The sequence below is a fragment of the Natator depressus genome, chromosome 1 (assembly GCF_965152275.1).
Source record: "Natator depressus isolate rNatDep1 chromosome 1, rNatDep2.hap1, whole genome shotgun sequence".
In the NCBI taxonomy this organism is placed as follows: domain Eukaryota; kingdom Metazoa; phylum Chordata; order Testudines; family Cheloniidae; genus Natator; species Natator depressus.
The window spans coordinates 15,373,681-15,400,867 of record NC_134234.1 but is presented as its reverse complement, the minus strand read 5'-3'; the positions used below and the strand labels follow the sequence as shown (position 1 = coordinate 15,400,867).

The following is a 27,187-nucleotide window of genomic DNA, read 5'->3' as shown; positions in this document are numbered from 1 at the left end:
ATTAATCTGGTCCAAGCCACCTTTCAAGCACTGGGGCCTGTTGATTAAATCTGCAAAAGTCAACTCTTAAACTCTATTCTCCGAATTGGAGTATCGGGACAGGGCTCGATTTAATCCAAGCCAGAGCCATCCTTCCTTCCGGAGGCCCAGTTCCAGACTGTCAGATTTGATATCCAAGGTCATGGTGCACTCAATCATGACAGCCCGGATTTGACTCAAGCTAGTGGGACACATGGCCACCTGCATGTACGTGGTCCAGCACGCAAGGTTACGCCTGAGGTCCCTGCAGACATGGATAGTTTCAGTTCACTCTCTGAACAGACACCACTTGGACTCTGCACTTACTGTTCCAATCCCAGTCCTCACCTCCCTCGACTGGTGGAAGGACCCATGGTCGATGATGGCTTGGGGGTAGGGGGGTAAGAGGAGGGGCAGCAATAAAGGGGACTCCCATCATCAATGTCCCTAGTCTCAGATGCATTGGACCTAGGTTGGGGAGCGCACCTCAACAGCCTCTGGACTTGAGGCCTGTGGTTCCAGGAAAAAAACTCCCTGCATAAAGATATCAGGGAGCTCAGAGTGGTCTGCTTAGCTTGCCAAGTGTTCCTTCCGCGGATCGCAAGCAAGGTCGTGCAAGTTCTGATGGACAATACCACAGCCATCTTCTACATCAACAAGCAGGGAAGTGCTCACTCCTCCGCCCTCTGTCAGGAGGCCGTCCATCTATGGGACTTGTGCATGAAGGTTTCAGACTTTCCGGGAACCCAGAATGCACTGGCAGATCACCTCTGCAGATTCTACTCCTCTCACCATGAGTGGTCCCTTTTGTTACCCCTCTTTGTTTTAATATGCAGGTGGAAGGGGTTGATCAGGTCTGAGGCCTACACCTTCACCCAGAAGTCACCAAGATTATCTTCCAAAGGGAGAGTCTCCCCAGGAGGACCTGTTTGCAGAACAGGAAGTGCCATCAGTTTTGCTCACTGAATGGGCCCAGCCTGGCCTTCCTCTCCAATGCCTTCCTGCTTCCTTGGATAGAATTCCTATTGTACGCATTCTCCCCGGTTCCTCTGGTTCACAGGGTCCTTCTGAAAATCAAACGCAACAAAGCGAGAGTTATTTGTAGAGCCCCGACATGGCCGCGCCAACACTGGTTCGACATGCTGCTAGATCTACCAGTAGCAACCCCATTTCCACTCCTGCTCCATCCCGATTTGATCTCTCAAGACCATGGTCGGTTACTCCACCCAAACCTCAGCTCCCTTCACCTAACTGCCTGGATGTTATATGGCTGAACCCGGAGGAGCAAGCTTGTTCAGAACAAGTTTGACAGGTCTTGCTGGGTAGTAGGTAGCCCTAATGGATGGCTTCCTACCTCACCAAATGGAAGTGTTTTTTGATAGAGGCATCCTAACGAGACCTCTCTCTGACTTAGTCTTCCCTTCAGTCTATCATGGACTACTTGCTCCATCTTAAGCAACAAGGTCTGGCCCTTGCATCTATCAAGGTGCATTTAGCAGCAATTTCAGCTTTTCACCCACAGGTGAACAGCAGGTCAGTGTTCTCTGATGAAATTACAGTCCGCTTTCTTAAAGTCCTGGAGAGATCCCCCCCCCCCCCGAAATGTGTTGAGGTTCATTGGTCCTCCCCAGACGTTGGCATCGTGCACTCTACTGCTTCTCTCTTGGAAGGTTGCCTTCCTGGTAGCAATCACCTCAGCCAGAAAGGTCTCTGAAATCAAGGCCCTTACACCAGAGTCACCGTACCCGGTGTACTTCAAGGACAAGGTCCAACTGCGCCCCCACCAGACCTTCCTACCAAAGGTGATTTCGCAGTTCCATAGCAACCAAGACATTTTCCTGCCAGTCTTCTTCCCGAAGCCTCACAAGAATTCAGAACAGGGGTGGCTTCACCCATTAGATGCTAGGTGTGCCCTCGCCCTCTGCCCTCTTTCGCAGATCTACAGAACTCTTTGTGGCAGTAGCAGAAAGGATGTCAGCCCAGAGAATCTCATCCTGGATAATGTCCTGTATTCAGGCATGCTATGAGCAGGTGAATGTCCCACCTCTAGCTATCGTGATGGCTCACTCTACGAGAGCTCAGGCCTCTTCAGCAGTGTTCCTCGCCCAGATTCTGATCCAAGACATCCGCAGGGCCGCAACCTGGTCATCAGTGCATAACCTGTCATCCTGCTATGCCATCACCCAACAGGCTTGAGACTGATGCTAGGTTCAGGAGAGCTGGTTTGCAGTCCCCATGGAACTCTGATCCCACCTCTGGCTACTGCTTGTGAGTCACTTAACATGGAAAAAATGGTTACTAACCTTTCTGTAACTGTTGTTCTTTGAGATGTGTTCCTCATGTCTGTTTCATAACCCATCCTCCTACCCCTCTGTGGGAGTTGACTGGCAAGAAGGATCTGAGAGGGTGCGGGGCCAGTGGCGCCCTTTATACCTGCATATAAGCGTAGGGCACCAGAGGACGCTAGAGCCAGCCCAATGAATAGTACTGATAGAAAAATCTCTGGCAACAGTGTACGTGGCACACACAGACACCTAACGTGGAATGGACATGAGCAACACATCTCAAAGAACAGTAGTTTAGAAAAGGTTAGTAATCATTTTATTTAAGGAAGTTACATATTTTGTCTTGCAAAAGTCAACTTTGGTTAGTGACTCTAATCAAAAAGTAGGTTTATGTGGAATCTACACAGCTTGTTTCTAAGAAATTTTAAAGCAACTATGCAGGCCCTTCTGTACCCTTTTACTGAAGATCTGAGATCTCAGCATTGTTATGCTAGCAAAACACATGAGTAGAAAAACATGGAATTTATTAGATTGTTTCTGCTTCATAGTACTGAAAGATTGTGTAAGTATGCAGTCGAGCATTGCTTTTAAGACTTTCACCAAGTACATGATACAGAACTATAGATCCCACATCAGTGTCATACATAATACAGGGTACCCTGGTCAGCATCAGAAATTATTGTGGAAAGCTTGAAAGAATTACTTCTTAGCAGGTGAGCAGAGTTCTCCCCATTTAGCTGTTGTTGTAAATTTTAATCTCGTAAGTAGATCAGCTTTATAGAAGAGATATTTACTGAGAAATCTGTGGTTAGGGTAGAGACCTTGGCATTTGGTAAAGTGCCATTTCCTGTTACTGTAAAAGCTTGGTTTGGCAAGTACTTGGTATGTGTACAATTTAACTTAATGTATTCTAGTTTTTCCATAGTTTTTCACATCTGACTTAACAGCCATTTTATTAGTATGAGATTTGCCAGTACGATCCAACCTCTATACCTCTCAGGCAGCAAGAAGAAGCCGAGTCTGGATGTAACTGGCTGGTTGAGATTTCCCCTATCAATGGGGAGCTCTCAGCAGGAATAAAGCCTGCAGAGCCAGCTCTGGCTCTCCATTGGGATGTTTGGATGTTGATCCTCAGCTGTCATATGGTCCTTGAGGGCTGACTATTGCTCCATCGAGCTTGGTAGCATGTTCCAAAAACAGTGCCCTGTATCTTCAAAGAAGGTGAATTTTCCTCAATATATCGGGACCGTTTTGTAGGACTGGGTGGAACTTTCCTGATCCTCGTTGACTTATGCCTACAGTAATGTCCTGTAAGGTCAAGATTTTGGAAAGTGGCTAATAATGATTTTTGGGATGCCTAACTTGAGACTCTGTAAAGGGGCCTGACTTTCAGAAAGTGCTGAGCACCCTCCCTTAAAGATGTGTCAAACTGGCCATACAAAATCCGAGACACTGAAATCACTAGTCACTTTCTAAAATCTTTGCCTAAATTGTTAATTCAGCTAGTGACGTTGTAAATATTTTCCCTATTCATTTAAAACGTTAAATATTTTTAGCACCCAGTCTTGCAAACCTCAACATGTGCCTAACTTTACTTTGACAGACAGGACTACTCATGGTAAGTAAAGCTAAATGTGTGTAAATCTTTGCAGGATCAGGGCTGTATTTTGCTTAACTACCTGAATATTATTTGAATTGCACAGGTTGATTATAGTATGTATTTTGATGATGAAATCTCTTTAATCTTTTTTAAACTTGCTGCCTTGAATGTCAAATGTTTCCTTTTATTCTCTTTTTAATCTCTTTATATGTAAAACCATATCTTTTCTTCCCTTCCTCATAATACTGTAATCCAGGGGTTCTCAAACTGGGAGTTGGGACCTCTCAGGGGGTCGTGAGGTTATTACATGTGGGGTTGCGAACTGTCAGCCTCCTCCCCAAACCCCACTTTACCTCCAGCATTTATAATGGTATTAAATATTTTAAAAAGTGTTTTTAATTTATAAGGGGGGGAGGTCGGATTCAGAGCCTTGCTATGTGAAAGAGGTCACCAGTTCAAAAGTTTGAGAACCACTGCTCTAGTCTTTCCTGTTAGCCTTCACTGAAGCTTTCCTATTTTGACTGACCAGTTTGAGAGACGGTGATCACTGTAGTAACGGTAGGAAGTATGGATGGGCATGAATTCTATAATACAATTATAATTGTTTCTGCATAGATAGCCTTTATTTTCTTCGCGTAACAGTCATATTTCTGGCTGCTAAAAACAGATGCTACATAAGCCTGAAGAAACTCATGGGATCAGTGGCTAATAGGAAGAGAGGTGTAGTAACCCACCTCCTGGCACTTCCATGTGCTGCAGCAGGGATGCTGTCCTGGTGGGAGAGATGGCCAATGAGAGGGGAGCTCGAGCTGGGGCCACGGGCTTGGAATCCGCCTGAAGGGGCAGTTGGAAAAAGCCGTTGGAGGAGGTGAAGAATTGAGTTGCTGAGCTAGTGGATGAACCAGAGCCTGGCTAGGCGGTGAGGGGAACAATAAAAGAAGAACAGGAGAATAAAAGTAGGGGACTGGGAAGTGAGAAGGAGGAAAGAAGGAAAATAGGAAAGATTTAAGGTCAGGAGAAGCAAAAAAAACTAAAAACAAAAACAAAACCTGGATATGTGAGCAGACACTTAAAGAAGAGGGAAATAAACCCTTAAGACTTACCAGAGAGTGAGCCTCAAGGGGAAAAAACTGAAGGGAAACAGAATTGGTGAAAAAGGTAATTGATCAAAAAGTTGGGTTAGATGCAAACATCCTGGAAGCAATAATGAGAGCCTCCCCACCCCCCCACCCCTAAAGTACATGAACAGAGAGAATTACTGAACATTTGTTGATGGAATACAGTTCAAAGGTGACTAATGGACAAGTGAGAACCCAAGAGGTGAAGAAACCACGCTTGTGGATAAACTCGGTGACAAAGAGGTACAGCCACACAAACACTGAATCTAAGGAGCAATCTGAAGAGAAGCAAAGAACAGGACAGCAAGAGTGGAGTTGGACTTGCAGTCAAGGAGAGGAAAAGTTGGTTCTTTGAAGTGACATAGTATATTGTAATCTCTTTTGTTCTTGTTAGTAACAATGCATTTGGTACTAACTGCCCACCAGGTAAAAGCTCATAAAGGTTAATGAGTTGGTAACCTATAGTTTATTACTATAAATAGTAAGTCTTTTGGTAACGTTCTATATTATTGATGCTTCTGGTACAATTTTGGGGTTTTCCTTTATAAAAGTTCAAAAAATTTAAAATGATCCCTTTGTCTTGGTTTGCCCCTTTTCACAGCCTAGCCTAGCCTAGCCAGGTCACCACAAATTGACACGCAACCCTACAACCCCTAGTCCTCCCATCAAAGAAATAGTAACATTTAAAAAAAAAAAAGAAGCTCTGCAAGACCTTACTAACAAAAGCAACAATATCAATGTAATCCTCATACTTTCTTTCCCCATAACAGCTCTTTGCTTTTCATGGTTAAGCCTTAATATACAATGTGAGCTCTTTAGGGTGGAAATTATGTCTTCTGTTTCTCAAGTGTCATGTACATTTGTGGTATGAGGTTTCACCATACAGTAATTGCCCTTTTGAACTTTGCTTTATAAAATATTGCAACCTCCCCAGAGGAGAGATTGCTACATTTCAGAATGAATTTTCCCTGCTTTTTAAGTTTGCAGTGGGTCTTACCATTGTGCATGAATAATCTCTGACCTTTATGCTGAGACTTAACGCCTATTCAAAACACACACAAAAAATTGTCCATACTGTCTAAGCTGGATGTTTTGTGTAACATTCCTTTTAGCAACTGCAATTGTAGAAGATCATAGAATACTCCACAGGCTAAGCTCTTCAGTTTCTTCAAGAACCATCATCAGAGGTGAGGCAACTTTTCGCTGTAATGGTCTTCGATTCTTACATAACGAAGCAAATTCTGTTGGAGGGCACTCCTCAACAATGAAACATAAAACTCCCTTTACCATCAGCCTTTTCCTGATAATAGGTGCATTTGCAATAACAAACAAAAGTTAGAATCCATAAAAAATTCCCAGGCTTGACATTGGATTGTCCCTTAAGTAAATCCTCTGCTGCAAGTACAGGAAACCGTCCATAGTATGCAATTATATCCTGTGTATCACTTCTCCCAGAGGACACTGTTTGCCAAGTATATGAACCCAAACCATTAGGATTAAGTTGGAACAGCTAGTTCTCTTCCTTACTCAGGTTGCTTTACTTGGTTGATTGGCCTGTTTTTTTCCATAGAAATGCATTGCCTATTATTTAAATTAAATACATGGAAAACCGTCCTGAATGGCTGAAAAGTAATTAAGTTTCTACTTGTTATCTCCACAGCAGTCAACAATATTATGAGGCCTGGGACAGTATCAGCCACTGAGGTCATATAGGCAATCAACTGCAGCATGAGTTCATGGAAAAGCATTAGAGTGATGTGGAGCTGGGTCAGGTATTTTAACATTCAAACCTAAGTTTCATTAATGCGATCTACTTCGCCTCCTCTCCACATCCCCCCAAATTTCTAACCTATTCTCCCCTTTTAAAATTCTGATTTTTATTAGCACTCTTTAACCTCCTATACCCCTGCATAAATTTACAAGCCTTGTCATGTATTATCTGTCTATGGCCTTGATCACTATAGTATCTGAACACATCATAATCTTTGATGAATTTATTCTCACAACACCCCTGTGGTGTACAGCAGTGTTGTTATCCCCAATGTACAAATGGCAGAGTGAGGCACAGAGAGGCTAAGGCCCAGGTTGTCAAAGGTATTTCAGCTCCTAATTTCCACTGGTTTCAGTAGAAGTTAGGGGCCCAAGGACCTTTTGAGGACCTGAGCCTTAAAGTGACTTGTCCAGACACACAGGAAATCAGTGATGGAGCATGGAATTGAATTCTAGTCCCAGGCCAGCACCGTAACTTCTGGACCATTCTTCTTATTGTAACAATACAGTTGCTCTAAACATCAGGTTTCTGTGGTTCCCCTTGCCCCAATAATTCCTTAATAACATAAGAACGGCCATACTGGGTCAGACCAAAGGTCCATCTAGCCCAGTATACTCTCTTCTGACAGTGGCCAATGCCAGGTGCCCCAGAGGGAATTAACAGAACAGGTAAGCATCAAGTGATCCATTCCCAGCTTCTGGCAAACAGAGGCTAGGGATAACATCCATGCTCATCCTGGCTAATAGCCATTGATGGACCTATCCTCCATGAATTTATCTAGTTCTTTTTTGAATCCTGTTACAGCCTTGGCCTTCACAGCATCCTCTGGCAAAGAGTTCCACAGGTTGACTGTGCATTGTGTGAAAAAATACTTCCTTTTATTTGTTTTAAACCTGCTACCTCTTAATTTCATTTGGTGACTCCTAGTTCTTGTGTTATGAGAAGGAGTAAATAATACTTTACTTTCTCCACACCAGTCATGATTTTATAGACCTCTATCATATCCCCCCTTATTCATCTCTTTTCCAAGCTGAAAAGTCCCAGTCTTATTAATCTCTCCTCATACGGAAGCTGTTCCATAATCATTTTTGTTGCCCTTTTCTGAACCTTTTCCAATTCCAATATATCTGGCATTGGCCACTGTCAGAAGAGACTATACTGGGCTAGATGGACCTTTGGTCTGACCCAGTATGGCCGTTTTAATGTTACCAACTTAAATTAGAACATAAGTGTAGGATATTAAATCCTGACCACTAAATCAGAAACCCATCCTCCTATATTTATCCAGTTACAAACTGTAATACAGTCTCTTCATAATTTTCAACAAATCAGTATTTCCTGCAGGATCATGACATTTTCCCTGAGCATTTTAATTTACAGACATTCTTAAAACCAAACTGGTAATATCTTATTACATACAAGGATTGTCCTAGCTTAGATAAAAATGTGTCTTGGATTTTTCTAGCTATGCTCAGAGATCTTACACAGTACACTGAATATGCCACTGTGTCAAGGAACTGTGAGGAAACTAGCATTAAAAAGCAGCTTACTAAATTTTTTAAAGATCTCTGATTATAACGTAAGTAGTGATATAGTAACAGCGAGTAGCCACTCCTAGGGCTTTCTGGCAGAGAACGTGGGAATTGTTTGACTGCTCAAAGCTAACAAAATCCAGCCTGTTTCCTTAGCATGCAAAAGCAGATCTAATCTTCCTTCAGCTTTTTAAAATCTAATTAGTGTTGTTTGTGCGTAATGAGTAAGTCTGTTGGGCTCAGGATTTTTATTTGCTTGACACAATTTTTACAACAATGTGCGTTGCTCAGGTGGAAGGACATTTTTAGTGTTTCTTTTAACTCCAGGAGAGAGATCTTTGTGGTGGAGCAGGGAAGGATCAGCATGGTCTGTCTTTCTTTCTTTTTCTTTCTGAAGAGGCTGCATCAGTTCCATAGAAACAAATGTGGCAGCAGCATTCCTCTCACCAGTAATGTAATGCAGGTGGATAGTTCTGTTTCCAGCTCAGGTGAAGCTTTGTGTTGCAAGATCTTGAAATACATTTGAGGAATACTTTCTGATTATCTGTGTGTGCAAATTTCCTGGCATTTCTGAGCTCAATTCTGTAAAGGACTCTCCAGATGCTATAGTTGAACCCTAAGAAACTGTAACTGTAAGGTTTCAGAGTAGCAGCCATGTTGGTCTGTATCCACAAAAAGAAAAGGAGGACTTGTGGCACCTTAGAGACTAACAAATTTATATGAGCATAAGCTTTCGTGAGCTACAGCTCACTTCAGCTGTAGCTCACGAAAGCTTATGCTCAAATAAATTTGTTAGTTTGTAAGGTGCCACAAGTACTCCTTTTCTTGTAACTGTAAGGTTATTCTATATTTAAGACTCTGAATGGAATGCAACACAGGCAGACCTAGTTAAGGAATTTCAGCAGTCTATAAACCCATCAGTAATTTATTTTCCAAGCTTCCATCAAACCGATGTTGAAAAGCAGCTCACTATAGTTGTGCATAATATGTGCATTTGATGTTAATTTGTTGCATTACTTCATTATCATTTACCAATTCACTTCAGTGATGTCATTCAGCTTATATTTAGCTAACTGCATGTCTGAATATGTAGATTCATGTGATGTTGGCCAGCTATTTAAATGAAAGCATCTGTGTTAGAGGAAAAAAAATCTAATGACCAAGAATAGAATAAATCACTAATTGTCTTTGAAGGGTCTTACCCTTATTTTGTAGCAGTGCCCAAAATGTGCCAGACACTATACAGTACAAACATGCGGCAACAGAAAGGCAAAGTGACCAATGTTACATTAGGCACACGTCTTTTTAGTTCCCCATTTGGTTTTTATGAATTTTCTTGTGGTTTTGTTGCTTTTATGTATAAACTATCTCCAATTATGTATGAGATAATGCCCCTGAACCTAATCATAGCTAACATGTGTGAGCTATCCTGCGGTAAAAACACAGAGAAGACAAAGCATTTTAGTTTCATGAGGTAAACTTGTCAAGATCAGCTCCAGGTGGGGGAATAGGACTGACCATGTTGAGTTTACCTCGTGGTAAAATGAAAGTGCCCTGTCTTCACTTATCCCGAGGTAAAAAACTTCTTTTTTAGCAGTGAAGACAAGCTCTTTCTGGGATGTGTCTCTCTGCAGAGATTGGTTCTCACTACCTGGGCCAGCAGAGGGTTGTCAAATGTTTCATGTTCTTCTCAAGCTATCCCCATCCCTGTCCAGCACTTGGGGAAACACTCATAAGCTTCAAAGGGAACAAAAATTCTTCCTTGACAAATGAGAGAATTGGTCTGAAATCAACAAGATGAAATTCAATAAAGTGTAAGCTACAGTTAGGAAGGAAAAATCAAATGCACAACTACAAAATGGGGAATAATTGGCTAGGCAATAGGACTGCTGAAAAGGATCTGAGGGTTCTAATGGATTACAAATTGAATACGAGCCAACAGTGTGGTGCAGTTGTGAAAAAACTAAGATTCTGACACCCATTAGTAGGAATGTCGTATGTCAGAGGTAGGTATGGGAGGTAATTGTTCTGCTACCCTCAGCACTGGTGAGGCCTCAGCTGGAGCCTTGTGTCCAGTTTTGGAAGCCATGCTTTAAGAAAGATGACGACAAATTGGAGAGAGTCCAGACTAGAGAAACAAAAATGATAAAAGGTTTACAAAACCTGACCTATGAAGAAAGAATCTGGGCATGCTTAGTCTTTATAAAAGAAGACTGAGTAGGGTCTTGATAGGTCTTCAAATATGTTAAAGCTGTTATAAGAGAACCATTTTGATGAGTATACGAAGCATCTAATGCTGTTTCTGGATTGCAGCCTAGTTTTATGGTAACACTACTGGGTTGCATAGATATATATATATATATATGGTGGTATATGAATATTCTTTTCATTTTTAAATGTAATACCCATACCTGCATTGGAAAACTCAGTAGGAGCTATATGTAAAATTGATTATTCCCAGTAGGCCGCTCAAATTGAATTAGTACATCTATTCTAAAGGACTCAGACCTACAATCAAGTTGTGCAGGATTCTCTTCAGCATGATTGAATTATTCTGGCATATTGGTATTTGTCTCTATCTGATTGCTTCAAATTCATCCTTGACAACAATATCCCAGAAAGAGTCACAGAATGCTGACAGCGCTTATCAACCCCAGCTGCTGAGGAAGAACATTGTAGCCAGCCTACAGTATGTCATGGAGAAAACATTTCCTTATTCTGTGCTTTCCAAGTCACTGATGCTGCTTCTATAAAAAACAGACAATGGTTACTTCATGTTTGGCAGCCTCAGACGTGACAAAAGAGAGTACTCTGTAAATCAGCTTCATAAGGTTGTTACCCTTCTCTAAGTATATTACCCTTCCTTTCCTTTATACAGTTAATCTCAAACACTACAGAAATGAGGTTTCTTTTCTCTTAAGTCAAGAAGCAAAGCTTTGATCACAGATTAACTTGCCTCAGTTTAAACACCAAGATTTTCACAAGTAACTAGTGATTATGGGTCCTCCATTTTTGACTGCTAAATTTGATTCCTGAAAGGAGCCTGATTTTCAGCAGTTGAGTGCTTAGCTCTTCCTGAAAATTGGTCCCCTTTAAAGTGTCTCATTTTGGGCACTCAGAAATGTAGGCACCCCCAGCACTGGTCACTTTTGAAAATATCACTAATGCGAGAATGCACTTAGCTAAAGGTGCCTTGAAGTCTTTATAGTGAGGTGCTTTGATCAATTAAAAAACAACAACAAAAAAGACAAAATAATAATAAACACCCAGCCTCACATTTAGGAGCCTAATGTTATGCACTTAAATTCATATTTAAGCACCTAAATAAGTGGCCTGGTTTTTCGAGGTGCTGAGAAAATTAGGGGCCTATGGATTAAGATGCACAACTTTAGGCACTCAAGTGTGAAACTCTGGGCCTAAATCAATAAATTACGAGTGGCTTAATGGCCTTAAACTTGTATCTCAAATTCCTTGAGTTTAAAGAAACACTGGGAAATGTATCCTTGTTTTAGCTCAATACTGTAGTTTATTATTTGTATTTTTGGTAGAGGTCCCGATCAGGGAGTAGGGCTCCATTGTTCTAGGTGCTGTATGCAAACATAGCAAATAGATGATCCTTGTCCCAAACAGTTTACAATCTAAGTATATGAAGAGATGCATCAAATGGAGGCAGCAGAGAGGAACATTGGCATAATAAGAAGCAGTCGTTGTGGTTAAGTGGGCTTGTGCTGAAGGCCTTCGGTTTTATCCTTTACTTATGGGCCTGATGGATTCCTGGCTTTCTTGCAGAACAGCACTCCAGATAGGACTTGAGCTCTGTGAATCTCAGAAATAGTCCTCCTGTCTAGCTTCCTTACTGAGTTTTCAGAATGACATACTTTATTATAAAAATAATGCTAATAAATTGAAAGAATAGATTCAAAGACAACCTCGTAAATATGGGAGGCTCCCACACTTTAGCCAAGAGTTTCCCAGCATCTCATGGATCTACACCACAAGAACATGTTCAATAACATGTGAGAGAAGGAAGAGGAGGGTTCGGGGAACAGTGGCTGGGGTTGTCCATTGAACGCCTTTATTTAGGGCCTGATCCTGTGAGGCACTGAGATCCCTGAACTCCTATTGAAGTAATGATTTTAATGACGAGCACTGCATTTGCTGGGAGTTGATGATGCTCAATAACTACTAAATCAAGCCCTTACGCACATGATCCAAAGACAGTTCTGAAAAAGTATAATCTGCCCTCTTCTCTCCAGACTGATAGTTACATTTAGAAATAGACCTGAACCAAGAGCCCAGATTTGACAATATCCGACTCTGAGGGAGACTGGCTCAAGAGCTTAGCTTGGTGGCTGGTCTTTCTCCCTATAATGGGCCCAAACAAAACCGTGCCCGTGGATGTGCTGATTTTTTTTTTAAGTTCAGTTCCACACTTTGCATCTCAGGTCCAGCTCTGTTTTCAGGCTTTCGTTACCTCGTTCCTTCTTGGCTTTCCTGCTCTTCCCCCCTCTTTTCCACATGCCGTGCTAGCTGTCAAGCAGTTGCAAGGTGAAATATATTGGGAGCGGAGGGAAACCTCCTTGGGATTTTCTTAGCTGAAGGTTCCCACCTCCAGCGTTTTGAAGCTGAAATACTTGACAGGTGGGAGAGAGATATTTTGCTATATCGAGACTGCATTCAGAATGCACAAAGCCTGTCTTAGCCCTTAACAAAGGGTCCCTAGCTCATACTTGTTTTATCTGAGTAAGGCTGCAGGATTTCTCCCTTCATTTGGGATTCCCCTCAATGTCCCAACCAAAGGCAAGTATGTAGCTGGGGCATCCATCCAAATCCTTTCACTGTCACTGCACAAAGGACAGAAAACTGCAGTGTGGAGACAATATTAAGGTGTGCTCGGACTGTGACCCCCTTGATGCTGGAAGTGTTGATGGTGGCTTTGCGCTGCCATGTCTATTGCCCTGCTGTGGCAGGACATCTTCTGGACTCCCCTTCCCTGAAGGCATTTAAACATATTTATAGACAATTATTACCTCATCCATGGAAGAAGTATTAAAAGCCTAGTCAATCTCTAAAATACAATACAGCTTTAAGGCCCAGTACTGTAAGCCATAACTGAATAGTCCTTATTCATGTGAGTAGTCTTACTGAAGTCATTACTCATGAAAGTCAGAGCTATAAGTAAGGACTCTCAGAACTGGGCCCATATTTAATGCAAACCCCCCTGTAACTAGGAACTTTAACTGAGAAAGGTGCTAATTTTGTATCAGGGCACAGAGGGTAAGTCTGATCTATCTGCATAGCATATGTCATCTGTAGCTATGCTCAGCCCGCTGCAAAGTGAGGGGGTCTTCAGCCTGATTCCACCTTTACCTGTCTTGCCTGACACTCATCTAGATTTATTTTGTGGAGGGAAATTAAATTTTTGGGTCAAGCCCACTTTTGCTTACTCTTGGATTCTATTCTCCAGATAGAATCCACTCAACCACTTCCCTCTTGGGTATCTGGCAGTAGTGCCTGGCGCAATTGCACATGCTTGCATTGATTCTCTGCACTGTTGTATGACACTTTGTACTGTTGTTTGTTTGTTCTTTCCTAATCACTTCTTAGCATCATTTCATCCAATATCCTTTGTTAGGTACATTTCGGTTAAATTCAAGGCTTTGCCGTGTAGGTCACGTGTCTTATCTAGGCTGGTCATTGAAAGCTTGGGTGATGAAGACATTGTAAAGCAAAAATAGGTAAGGGAACATTGTAGAAATCAGATCAGATCCAGTCCTGCTATTTTCCGGTGCTAAGAGAATAAGTTTACTGGACCACTGACACTTTTATTTTTTTTAAAGAAGGGAGTGTTGATTAGTTTTTAAAGCACATCTAGTTTCTTTTCCCAACTCCAGCATTGGGTCATATGTGACTTTGGGCAAGTTACTTAAGCTCAAATTTTCATTGGGTAGAGGTCTACTTGAGTGTAATTGCATGTCTACATTTGTGGGGACGATTGCACACAAAAATGAGTAATAGAAGAGCTGACTTCCCTTTGCATGTACATTTGCAGTAATTGTGCACACAATTACAGCAGCTACATACAGAAATATTGGCTTTTGCATAATGGCATTACACTGGGGGCTAAATGTTTTAGTTTTTGAGACTGTTTGTTTGTTTTCCACATCCCAAGATATTTAAAACATTAAATATGAATGGATTATATCTGTGGTTGTCTACAAACCATTTACAATTCAATTGAAGACAAGAAGGAAAGAGGAATTACCACACTAGATCAGACCCATGCCCAGTATTCTGCATTAGAGAGTGGCCAGCACTAGATGCTTCAGAGGAAATTGCAAAAAAAAACTCTGTAGCAGGCAGTTATGAGAGAACCTGCCTGGACAGAAAGTTTCATCCTGACCTGCAGGATTGAGAGATTGGTTCATGTCCTGCAGCATGAGGATTTATAGCTGTCCCTGAATTTAATATTGACTGTAATAACTCTGGATAATTTTGTTATCCGTATACATATCTAATCTTTTTTGACTCCTGCTAAGCTCTTGTCCTCAGTGATATCCTGTGGCAATGAGTTTCAGTTTCACTGTATGGCCCCTTAATTACCCACATAGGGAGAAGATACTTGATATCAGAGGGCTCTTTAACAGAAAAAATGCACAACAAGATCCAGTGGCTGGAATTTTGAAGTCAGCAAAGTTCAAGATGGAAATTTTTTAACGGTGAGGGTAATTAACTTTTGGAACAGATCAGCAAGGGGTGTGGTGGATTCTTCATTACTTGGCTCCTTAAAATCTAGATTGGATGTGTTCCTAAAAGATATGTTCTACATCAATCACAGTTTGCAGAGCTAGCTGCAGGAATCACTGGGTAAAATTCTATGTCCCATGACATACAAGAGGTCAGGACAGATGATCATAATGGCCCCTTCTGGCCATCTTAAAATCTATGAATAAATTTAATTGCATGTCCTTTTTCTTTTTGTCATCTGAGAGGGTGAATAGAAATTCTTCTTCGAGTGCTTGCTTATGTCTATTCCATTCTAGGTGTGCGCACGCCCACGTACATGGCCGTTGGAGATTTTTGCCTTAGCGGTACCCGTAGGGCCAGCTGTGGTGCCCCCTAGAATGCTGCACTCATGCCGCGGTATTTCAGGAGCCACCGGCACAGGTCCTCTCCGTTCCTTCTTACCGCCCAAGGTGGTCAGTCGGAGCGCCTCTCTTGCTTGGCAAGAGCTAACGTTTTTTTCTTCCTTGGACTTCGGGCCTTCAGGCCTTTTTGTGCATCACTGATAGTGTTAAGTAGTTAAGAGTTCGTTAGTTAATAGTTAAGGTCCCAGCAGAGACTTTGCCCCAGGTGGGGCATGCCCTGGGCTCCCAGATTTAAGCCCTGCTCGGACTGCAGCAGTCCAATGCCTGTGAGTGACCCCCATAACAGCTGCCTTAAGTGCTTGGGGGACTCATACGTCAAGGAGCGTTGCTGGATCTGCAAGAACTTTTGGCCTTGCACCCAAAAGGAGAGGGATATTCACCTCAGGGCTCTCCTGATGGAGTCCACCCTCTGCCCAGCTTCCGAGCCTTCCATACAGGCTGCACTGAGCGCCTTGGCCTCTCACAGCATGCCACTGGCACCTGGCTCTTCCCAGCACCGTTCGCTGTCGCCGGTACCGAAGAAGAAGGCTAAAAAGCACTCTCCGGCACTGAGCAAGAAGGCCCAGGGGTCATCCAGCAAGGACCCAGGCCTGTCTCCCAGCCTTCTCCGGAGCTGCATGAACGTGTCTCCATGTTCGGGGGGTTCTTACCCCCTTAAAGTTCCACCAACTCCTGGGAGCGGTATGGGACCTGCAACTCTGCCTGCACCGTTGTCATCCCAAGCCCAGGTGCAGGGTGAGTACAGGTCTTCACCTGCTCCTATGATGTCTTTGGTGTCGCAGGAGTAGGCTAAGGCTCCCAGAGAGGGCAAGCCCACCGTTAAGGCCCCTCAGGGGGCAAGAGAGCACTGCTGGTCGCCAGACAAGAAATGCCGATCTCCACTGTGCATAGAATCCCAAGGCAGGTCCCAATTATGTTGTCAGTCACCCGGGCACTCCTCCTGATCTCCTCGGCGCTACTCTCTGGCACGGGGTCGATGCTTCCCATACTATGAACGGTGTCGTTCACCCTCTCGCCGTTCTACCTCCAGACGTCAGTCCTGATCTCTGGCACCATGGGAAAGTGCCGCATCTTACCACTGTTCTCCATGGCACCAGTCCCCCGGCACTCTTCCTCCCCGATGCTGGTCTCCCCAGCACCGGGACCACTCTCCCCAGTAAAGTCACTGATCAGTTACGCCTGGCCAACGATCACCAGTAGCCACGACCAGTAAACAGACTCAAGCATTGATGGCTTCTCCTTGGTTGCCAGAAGGTGGTTCCTCTGGCACGGAGGCCCAGTCTCAGCGACGGGATTTGGCACTGAAGTTTGCTCAGTTATCCATGGCACCGCAGTGGCAGCACGGCCAATGGCCAAAGCAGTGGCCGTATTGGGGAGCATGTGGCGTTCTGGTGATGACGATGCCCCCTTCGCATTGCTCCTTGGTGGCTGCGTCGGAGCAACGGTCAGCAGCCCCACCAGCACTGGGCCCGGTACCAGAAGCCCATTCCAAGATTGGGGTAGAGATCCTGTACCCACCCACCCCTAAACCTCTCTCTCCAGCGGCGGCCAAGCCCTCAGTTCCTCCACCAGTGGCTAAGTCTTCCTCATCTTTCCCGGATGAGGGGGTCGCAGGACCTTTCAGGACTACCCCCCCGGAGGACTTTAGGGAGCATCAAACCCTTCTCCGGCGGGTGGCTGAGAACTTGGGGCTCGAGGTGCAGGAGATGGCAGAGCAGGAGGACACCCTCTTCAATGTCCTCTCGGACTCCACAGCCGTCCATGTCGCCCTGCCCATACACAATGGGGTCCTCAAGATTGCCAGGTCACTATGGCAGACTCCATCCCATCCACCTCAAAACAGGCCAAGAAAAAAATACTTTGTGCCAGCCAAAGGTTTTCAGTACCCACCCACCACCGGCTCACTGGTTGTGTCTGCGGCCAATTGAAAGGATAAGCAGGTCCCCACCGCCTTCGCTCCCAAAAATAAAGAAGCCAAAAACACTCAATTTATGTGGCAGAAAAATTTATTCAACAGCCAAACTACAGCTCCAGGTGGCGGACCATCCTGCTGGGCCGATATAATTTTAATCTTAGGGATGGTCTTAAAAAGTTCCAGGATTCCCTTCCTCAGGGTCAGGCTCAACAGTTTGGCACCCTGGGGGAGGAAGGTACTGTGGCAGCCACATGCTCCCTGCAAATGGCATGGGACTTGGCAGCGAGGGTGGTCGCATCGGCTGTGGTCATGCAACACAGCTCCTGGCTCCAGACAGTGGGCCTCTCCCAGGTGATGCAGGCCTCAATTCAGGACCTAGCCTTTGATGGAGTTGGGTTCTTCTGCGATCAGACTGTCACCAGGCTACATGGGTTGAAGGACACTAAGGCTACCCTTCACTCATTGGGCATGCATTCCCCCCACAGGCGGCCAGAAAGCCATTCCGGCCTCCACTGCCATCAAGGCCTTGGCAACCCCAGCAGGGATCTGTGAGGAGAAGGGACACTGGGTTTAGCTATCGCTGCCCTTCTTCCTCCCGCTCGCCAGCACAGCTCGGACCCACTAAGCACCTGGAGGCCCAAAAGTGATCATTTTTGAGGGTGCGCTCAAGAGCGATGCCCCAGTCATCCTGCCGAATCCTGCCCATCCTTTCCTCAACTGCCTTTCTTCCTACTGCTCGGCCTGGTCATGGGTTATGCTGGACTGCTGGGTCCTGGACATAGTAGCTTGAGGCTATACCCTGCAGTTTGTGGATACTGCTCCTTCCCGCCCTACCGCTTCCCTCTCCCTCTTCAGGGACTCCTCTCATGAGCAACTCCTGGTTCAGGAGGTCAACAAGTTCCTCCAGTTGGGGGCTGTGGAGGCAGTTCCTCAGGAAATGGAAGGAAGAGGATTCTATTCCTGATACTCCCTAATCCCGAAGGCCAAGCGGGGCCTCAGATCCATCCTGGACCTCCGTGGCCTCAACAAGTCTCTCAAGAAGTTGAAGTTCCGCATGGTCTCCCTGGCCTCCATTATCCCTTCCCTGGATCCAGGGGACTGGTATGCCGCTCTTGATTTAAAGGATGTTTACTTCCATGACTCCATTTTCCCAGGGCGCAGACGTTTTCTGCATTTCATAGTGGCCGGGGTGCCACTTCCAATTCATGGTGCTATCCTTGGCCTGTCCCTGGCCCCCAGGGTATTCATGAAATGCGTGGTGCCGGTAGCACTTACCTCAGGCATCGGGGGATGCAGATCTTTCCATATCTCGATGACTGGCTCATCAAGGGCAAGTCTCCGGAGCAGGTGCACAGAATCCTTGATCTGGTGTGCTCCACCTGCAGCGATCTGGGCCTGTTTAATATAGAAAAGTCCATGTTAATGCCGGTCCAGCGCATAGTTTATTGGAGCGGTTCTTGACTCCACGCAAGCCAGGGCCTTCCTTCCGGAAGCGCGCTTTCAGGCCATGTCGGATCTCATTGCCCACATAAAGAGGCATCCGATCACCACGGCACACACGTGCCTGTGGCTGATGGGGCCACATGGCAGCATGCACGTACGTGGTCAATCACGCTCGGCTTCATCTGCAACCCCTGCAGATGTGGCTGGCAATGGTCTGCATTCCCAGCAGGCACCCCTGGACCACGTGGTCACGGTACCAGACTACATCCTCTCGTCCATGGACTGGTGCCTAGACCCCAAGTCAGTGCTGCAGGGAGTTCCCTTTGTGTCCCCATCACCGTCGCTCACCCTGGTCTCAGACGTGTCAGAACTGGGCTGTGGGGCCCGCCTGGGCGAGCTCAACACTCAGGGCCACTGGCTGCAGCACGATCTAGCCCTTCATATCCGCGTCAGTGAGCTCAAGGCAGCGTGCCTGGCCGGTCAAGCGTCCTTGCCCCACCTGACAGAAAAACTGGTGCAGGTTCTCATGGACAATACAGCCATGATGTATTACATCAACAGGCAGGGTGGTGCCAAGTCTTCGGCCCTATGTTTGGGAAGCGCTCAGGCTCTGGAACTTTTGCTTGCAGCATGCAATCCAGCTGGTGGCTGCCTACCTACCTGGAACAAAGAATATCCTGGCAGATCACCTCAGCAGCACCTTCTTGTCTCGCCACCAATGGTCCCTCCATCCAGAGGCGGTCTGCCTGATCTTCCAAAAGTGGGGGACTCCCTGTTCCATCTGGACAAAAACAGGTCCACCTGGGAAGTGCCACATCTTCTGTTCTCTGCATGGCAGAGACAAAGGATCCCTGTCGGATGCCTTCCTGATTCTGTGGTCAGGAACGCTGATGTATGCCTTTATGCCAGTGCTACTTATCCACAGGGTCCTACTAAAAGTGAAGCAAGACAGAGCATGGTTCATTTTCATTGCCCCGATGTGGCCTCACCAGTACTGGTTCGGCATGCTGCTGAGTCTTTCGGTGACTGACCCACTGCAGTTACCTCTCCGGCCAGGTCTGCTGTCCCAGAACCATGGCAATCTGCTGCACCCAAACCTGGCATTGCTGCCCCTGATGGCGTGGCTGCTGTGTGGCTATGTATGAATGAGTGGGAGTGCTCCGCTGTGGTCCAACAGGTCCTGCTGGGCAGCAGGAAGCCTTCCACCAGGGCTACCTATGTGGCAAAGTGGAAGTGCTTTGCCGGTTGGGCCTCAGACCAGCACATTCGTCCAGAGGAGGCCTCTCTGCAGGGCATCCTGGACTACTTGTTGCATCTTAAATTCCAGGGCTTGTCATTGTCTTCGGTCAAGATGCACCTGGCGGCCACTTCGGCGTTCCATCCTCCACTCCAGGGCAGGTCGATCTTCGCCCATCCCATGACGGCATGGTTCCTGAAAGGTCTAGAGTGCCTGTACCCACATGTCCGGGACCCGGTTCCCCCATGGGACCTGAATCTTGTACTGTTGAAGCTCATGGCCACCTCTTCGAACCCTTAGCTTCCTGCTCTCTTCTGCTGCCCTCCTGGAAGGTCTCCTTCTTGGTCACCATAACTTTGGCCTGGTGGGTATCTGAGATCAGGGTGCTCATGTTGGAGCCACCTTATATGGTCTTCTACAAAGACAAAGTCCATCTGCGTCCACACCCGGCTTTTCTGCCCAAGGTCATTTCCCAGTTCCACATTGGCCAAGACATTTACTTACTGGTCCTCTGTCCTAAGCCTCATGCGACGGATGAGGAGCGTAGGTTGCATTCCCTAGACGTCAGGCGGGTGCTGCCCTTCTACATAGATAGAATGCGGCCGTTCCATAAGTCAATGCAATTGATCATTGCTGTCACAGACTGGATGAAAGGTTGCCCGATCTCTGCCCAGAGAATCTTATCTCGGATCACGGCCTGCATCCGCTACTGCTACGAGCTGGCGAAGGTGCCCCCGCCAGCAACCGTGACAGCTCATTCCACTAGAGCGCAGGCACCCTTCCTCACTTAGGTGCTGATCCAAGAGATTTGTCGGGCCGCCACCTGGTCGTCTGTTCATATGTTTGCGTCGCACTACACACTGACCCAATCTACCATCTCCAGACCAGTTGTTTTGTACACTTTTCTCATGTTCCCTTGCATGCGTCTCCTCTTTAAGGTAAACTGTCTCAATCTTTTCAGTCAGCTGAGAGTTTTTCTGTGCTCTTAATTATTTTCATCAACAAAAGTATGTAACAAAAGGAAGGAAAGGAGCAAAGACGATGAAAATAACAGTGAGAGGAACACAGTGCTCCAAAGATTAGCTACATGCACATCTTAATGGTTTCAAGTCCATTTAGAACTGTTTTTCCCATTATTATTAGCTAAACAAATCTGTTTGTCCATGGGCCTCACTTGTAAAGAGAGTTTATTTTACTTACAACTTAATATCAGTTGGAGTGAGGAAACATGCTACCAAAAAAGAAGAGAAAACTTTGAGAACCATAAATAGGACTTAAAAAACCCCTAATTTTGCCTCTATTCTCCATCAAATCCTTTTATCTTCCTAATATTTTACAGCAGTCACAGCTATCAAATAACCTGTCTGGTCAGGACTTATTTAAAGACTTGTAACTAACTCTTAGCTTTTTCTTGCCTGCGCCACTTTCATGCTGATATAGCAACTGTGCCATTGTGGGCCAAATCCTCAGCTGGCATGAACTGGCATAGCTGCACTGACTTCAAGGGAGTTATGCCAGTTCACACCAGCTGAGGATCTGGCCCTTAGTTCAATAGACACAGACACCGCTTTTATTTTTTTATTTCATCATAGCAATAATAAGAAAGCTGCACTTAGAGCAGGCTCGCAATGAATTGTTGCACCATTAATTTTGCAATGTTAAACATCTTGGGCCAAATTTTGTCACTAATGTTGGTGTAAATCCAGGGCACTCGTGCTGAATCTAATGGAGATATTCCGGATTTACACCAGTGTAATTGGCAATAGAACCTGGTTCTCTCTGAGGTTACATTTTGTAGTTGTTTTGTTGAGTTCTTAAGAAGATTATTTTTTAATAGCTACTAAAGCCAAATAGTAATTGGTTTGGTTTGTATCCTGTAAAGAACAGAAATAAATGGAACAAGCTGCATAAAGATGTTCAGCGTAACAGGTAACTTGAGTCCTGCGGACAAAAATTCAATGCCATCAAAGCCAAATCTGAAAAGGTCTTAACAGAAACCATATTTGTGAAGAACAGATGGGAAAAATGGTGTTCTGAGCTGTATAACAATATCCCATCAATCAGCTCAACAGCAATAGCATCTATGAACCATCATGCATATCTAAAAGCATAACCAGAACCAGGCATAATACAGACAGCTACGAACTCCTCAGTATGAGATCTAGGAGACATATTGGTAGGAGGTGTGGTGGTGGTGGTGGTTTTTATCTCCAGCCTCGGGGTATGTGAGAACTAGAAATGCATCATTCTAATACTGCATTTTGCAACAGTTCAGTTAAAAATATCACTGAGTTTCCACATAGTCTTTTTTTAGTATGTACTAAAAAGCTCATGGTAGCAGAACTGTCCTTAAGAGTAAACGGGTATTATAATGATATGTTTGTTGGCAGTATATTATTTTGCCACTAGATGTCTCTGTTTGCTAAGTAGTGTTCCCTGGTAAACAAGGGAGACAAAGCTGGAAGGCAAGTTGTGAGGAAGCCTGGTTGTGCCTGTGGTTTGTAGTAGTTTTCTTCAGTAATATACACCTCCTGTATAAGACAGACTGTGATTCAATATATCATTATAGGTGCTTTCCCTGTGCATCCCTGTGGTCATTCACCAACATTCCAGTCCCAAATCACTCATCACCAGCTGTGTAGTTTCAGTGCACCCAGTTCTCCACTCCAAAAGGGTGTCTCTGCTTATTTTTGGGTAATAGACCTATTTATATACAGGATACACCCCAGCATCCTTTGCACTAACTGTTGTAGCAGTTCCTTTAAATCAGCAGCGCTGCAACTGCAAAGCATTCTGGGATATCTTGGGTAGCTAAAGGTGCCCAGTCTCTATGGCTAGGCAGAAACTGGCCCCATTCTGGGGGGAAGCAATGACACAGAAAAGGGATTGGGTGGGAGGAATGCCACAGTAAGTGAGTTAATGATGGGAGGGTCCCAAATCCCATTTTTATCAATGTCAGCAATACAACAGCTCTTCAGCCAATTTATTGCCATGTGTGAACGACACAATTTGTTGAAAGTAACTGATACATGGTGCTGCTAGAATTTTCATAAGAATTCTCTAAAGTAACAAACTAACTCCAAGTTAATGAGCTCATTCGTTCTGGGGGATGGTAGATGAAGGGTTTTCCGTGTTTTGTGTGCTGACTTTCCAGCTGTAAGCACTGGAAGTCATGCAGCTCAGTTTTGCTTCACCTGAATGGTAATGCAGATTATAGTATATCCGGGTATGTTTTCCTAAGCTGTCTTGGTGGTGGTAGTAGTAAATATTCCTTTCCTTCTGAAGATCACCTTTCAGTGACTCCTTTTATTTCTTCCTCAGAACAAGCCTGGGAAGTGCACATTTGGCCTTACTGCTTAAAAATGCCAAACAATACTGAGCATAATTTCACTGCTTCCAGAAGGCTTCTGATAGTGACCTGCAATGCCCTTTCTTTGTGTTCCCACGACAGTTTGGGGCAGCTGCCAATACATAAGGAAGTTCCAAAAACATTCTGAGGCATATCTCAGAACCTGAGCATGGTATCAAGTACCAGAGAGTCCATGTTTTAACAGGGCAGCTCTCAGATAACTGTGAGAGTTTGAAAGTCTTGTCCACTTTCCATTATATAGCTCAGTATCTCCCTGGAAATTATCAGAAAGGAAGTACTGCAAGGGATAGGTGGGGCCTCAGTAAACAGCATTAGGATATGAATCCTGTGACTAGAAAATGTTCTCACTATATTTGCTAAAATCCAAACTGACAATGCACTTGATCCTTAGTTAGAATCAGGGAACTTACTTACCTGGACAAACTGTAGTAGAACCAATTGCTTCTCTCTCTCATGCTCCATACTGCTCACATTTCTTGTAAATGAAAACATGTTGTCCTGTGGATCTCTTATCTCTTTACCTATTTATGATGATAAAAAAAAAGAACTGCAAATGTGTATGTACATTTAAAAATGGTGTATATTTGACTCTGTCCTTCACCCCTCCCCCAGGTATGATACTTGTCATCTTAGGCCCTAATTTAAGAAATAAATTCCATCCCAGTTCAGGTCAGCACTTAAACATGTGCTTTAAACCAGTGGCTCTCAATGCAGCCCACAATGTGTTACCAGGGCTGCAGGGGCCGGGTGGCAGGACAGTGGCTGCCCCAGACCCCACCACACGGCTGCTCCAGCCCCTGGAGCTCTCGGGGCTGGGTGGCTGCCCCTGACCCCGCGAGGCCGGCCGGGACCCCCCAACCCTTCGGGGCCGGCTGGCAGCCCCAACCCTGCCAGGCAGCCCAGACTCCTCTACATCGGGCAGCTGGGAACTTGGCAACTCTGGCACATTGGCAGCCTTTAGCACACAGCAGAGCTGGGCTGCAGCTGTGTGCTAATTGGGCCGTGGGTTGAGAACCGCTGCTTTAAACACATGCTTAAAGATAAGCAACCATTTGTGCTGGCCTGAATTGCAAGGGATCTTTCTTCTTCGAGTAGTCCTTATGGGTGCTGTACTGGAGGTATATGTGTGACCCTGTGCTTCTGAACAGAGATCTTTGGTAGTGTGTCGGTTCAGCCTGCATATGCGCTTTCCCCTCTTGTGTTCTGCCATGAGGCTAATTAGCGCTGCCCAGGCGAACCAGCCTTAGTTCCTTCTCAACTTCCCCTGGCTAGAGACAGAGCACTTAGCAGTCTGCTCACTATTTTACTTCTTTAGAAATGTGTTCTTAGCTGGTTTTTAGTGCTTTATTTTTTTCTTAGTCTCAGAGTTCCCTTGGTTTTTTCTTCCCCTGTTTTAAAAAAAAATTTTAAAAATTATTTTCTTTAACCCTTCCCCCCCACCTATCCTGAGGATTGCCCCCAGTCAGAGGCATGCCTGCTTTGACCAAGTTTAAGAGGTGCCTCTCCTGCAGGGAGGCCATTCCAATGTCAGAAGGGCATTCCCACTGTGTCTGTTGCCTTGGCGATGGCCACATTCCACAGAAATGTACCTTCTGTCAGCAGCTGAAGGCCAGATCCCGAAAAAAATGAGAACTGAAACTGAAATCCTTCCTTAGGGAGGGAATTCTTCCGCCTGCGACTGACCTGTGGCCCAAGTCTCCCAGGTGATGTGGGTCATCTCCGCAGCCTTCCACCTCCAAGGATGGTGAACCGAGGAAGAAACCCTCAGATTCCCCACATAAGACCTCTAAAAAGAGAGCTTCGAGACCTCACAGTGAGACCCAAACCAGCCAGAGGAGATCCCTGACAAATTCGGTCTCCTTGGTACCAACAATACCAAAGGCGTCTAGGCACAGTACCCATAGATTGCATGGCCCCCTAAAACAGACACTGCTGGTAAGCCTAAGGACCTTATGGGCACAGGCACCGAAGCAGCAGAACCACCAATCACAGACAGGAGTGTAGGCTGTACCAACTCCAGGCAGATGGCATCGGTACATACACCGCTGGTACCGATTACTGAGAGACAACCATGATCGGACCGCTCGGTGTGGCCAAGGTCTCTGGTCCCTTTGATACCATCGACTCAACGCTGGCAACCACGGATGGTAACAGTTACTGCGGCACCACAAGAGTTTAGATTCTCTAAGGGCCTCATGATATCTGAGGCACCAGAGTCTCCTCTACTCAGTACCAGGGCTCCAGTACTGAATGCATCTCAAGTCCAGGGCTCACCAATGGTACCAAGCGCTGTACTTCCAGTTTTTGCCTCGGCACCACCACTTTCCAGTGGAGATTTGGACAGTGACCAGGAGGAGGTTCTCTAGTTACTCCAACTATTCTTTTTCCCGCTATCAGCCCAGCCCTCCCCAGTCATATTCTTGCTCTGGACAAACCCCATGGTATGACCAACCATGGACTCAGCCACCCATACCTTTCCCACTGCCACAGTGGCCTACTGGGATCCAATGGCAGCCTATAGGCATCATGTTTCCCGAGCGTCTAGTGTCACACACTGTGAGGCGTTCTTCCACAGCCACCATGTCTAGAGCCGAAGATCCAGGAGGAGCAGGACGTTGGACTAGAGGGGGATGTTACACCACATCTCTTCCTCCCCTCCAGAAGAGACAGTTATGCCCCCTCCACCATCTGTGGCAAACAATTTTAAACTCTTCCAAGACCTTACGAAGAGGGTGGCAGATACCTCCTCTAGAGGTATTTGTAAGGTAACAGACGCTCACCATAAGCTGCTAGATATTTTACATATATTCTCCTTGAGGATAGCCCTCCCTGTCAACAAGGCGCTGTTAGATCCAGCTAAGCTTGTGTGGCAAATGCCAGCATTGGCCACACCAACATGCAAAAGCACCAATTAAAAAGTATCCCCCAAGGATACGGAATTTTTTTCCCACTCTCCGCCTAATTCCATCATGATTGACGTGGCAAATGCCCATGGCCTCCAACATCATTCCAAATCCACCCCTTATGATAGGGATCAGAAGCATCTTGACTTATTTGGGAGGAAGGCCTATGCTTCTGCTACTTTGCAATTCAGAATTGCAAACTACCAGGCCTTACCAGCAAAGTACGACTGTATGAACTATGCCAAATTCAACACCTTGATTGATCATCTACCGGAGTCATAATTGGAATAATTCCAAGCCCTTATCAACAATGGGCAGTTAGTGGCCAAAATTAACATTCCGGACAACACTTGATGTGGCTTATACAGTGGCCCATTCCATCTTAATGACAGTTGTGATACAGCAAGCTTCATAGTTGCATCTTTCAGCCTCTCAAAAGAGGTTCAGACAACTGTGAAAGACCTCCCCTTTGAAGGCTCTAAGTTGTTTGATGACCAGACCAATGTGTGACTCCACATGTTTAAGAACTTCAGAGTCACACTTTGGTCACTGTGGATCTATAAGCCTGGACAAAAAAGAAAATTTAGTCCTCAGTCTTCTCACAAACTACGTACACCACAGTTCCCATCACAAAGCTGTTACAAACCACAGAGAAAAACGTCCACGTTTCAGAGACACAAACCGTCAGGCCCTCAATCCTCAACATTCTACCTCAAAACATAAGTTTTAACGCCTTGATCAAGGCCCTGAGAGACCCTCCCTTTGACTACAGCTGCCACTTTCCAACCTCTCACATCCCTTTTGGATGCCACCTTACTTTGTTCCGTCCCAGCTGGAAACACATAAT

The 27,187-nt window shown here is 45.3% G+C and overlaps 1 long non-coding RNA gene across 1 annotated transcript in view; it reads right to left on the bottom strand.

Moving 5' to 3' along the window:
• Positions 1-808: 808 nt before the first annotated feature.
• LOC141981292 (uncharacterized) overlaps positions 809-27,187 on the bottom strand; it is a 56,032-nt gene continuing 29,653 nt past the window's right edge. The window contains exons 3-4 of the long non-coding RNA XR_012637721.1: positions 23,852-23,958; positions 809-1,085 (exon numbers count right to left, since the gene is read on the bottom strand). This is a non-coding gene — a long non-coding RNA (uncharacterized LOC141981292). The remainder of the gene's footprint in view (positions 1,086-23,851; positions 23,959-27,187) is intronic.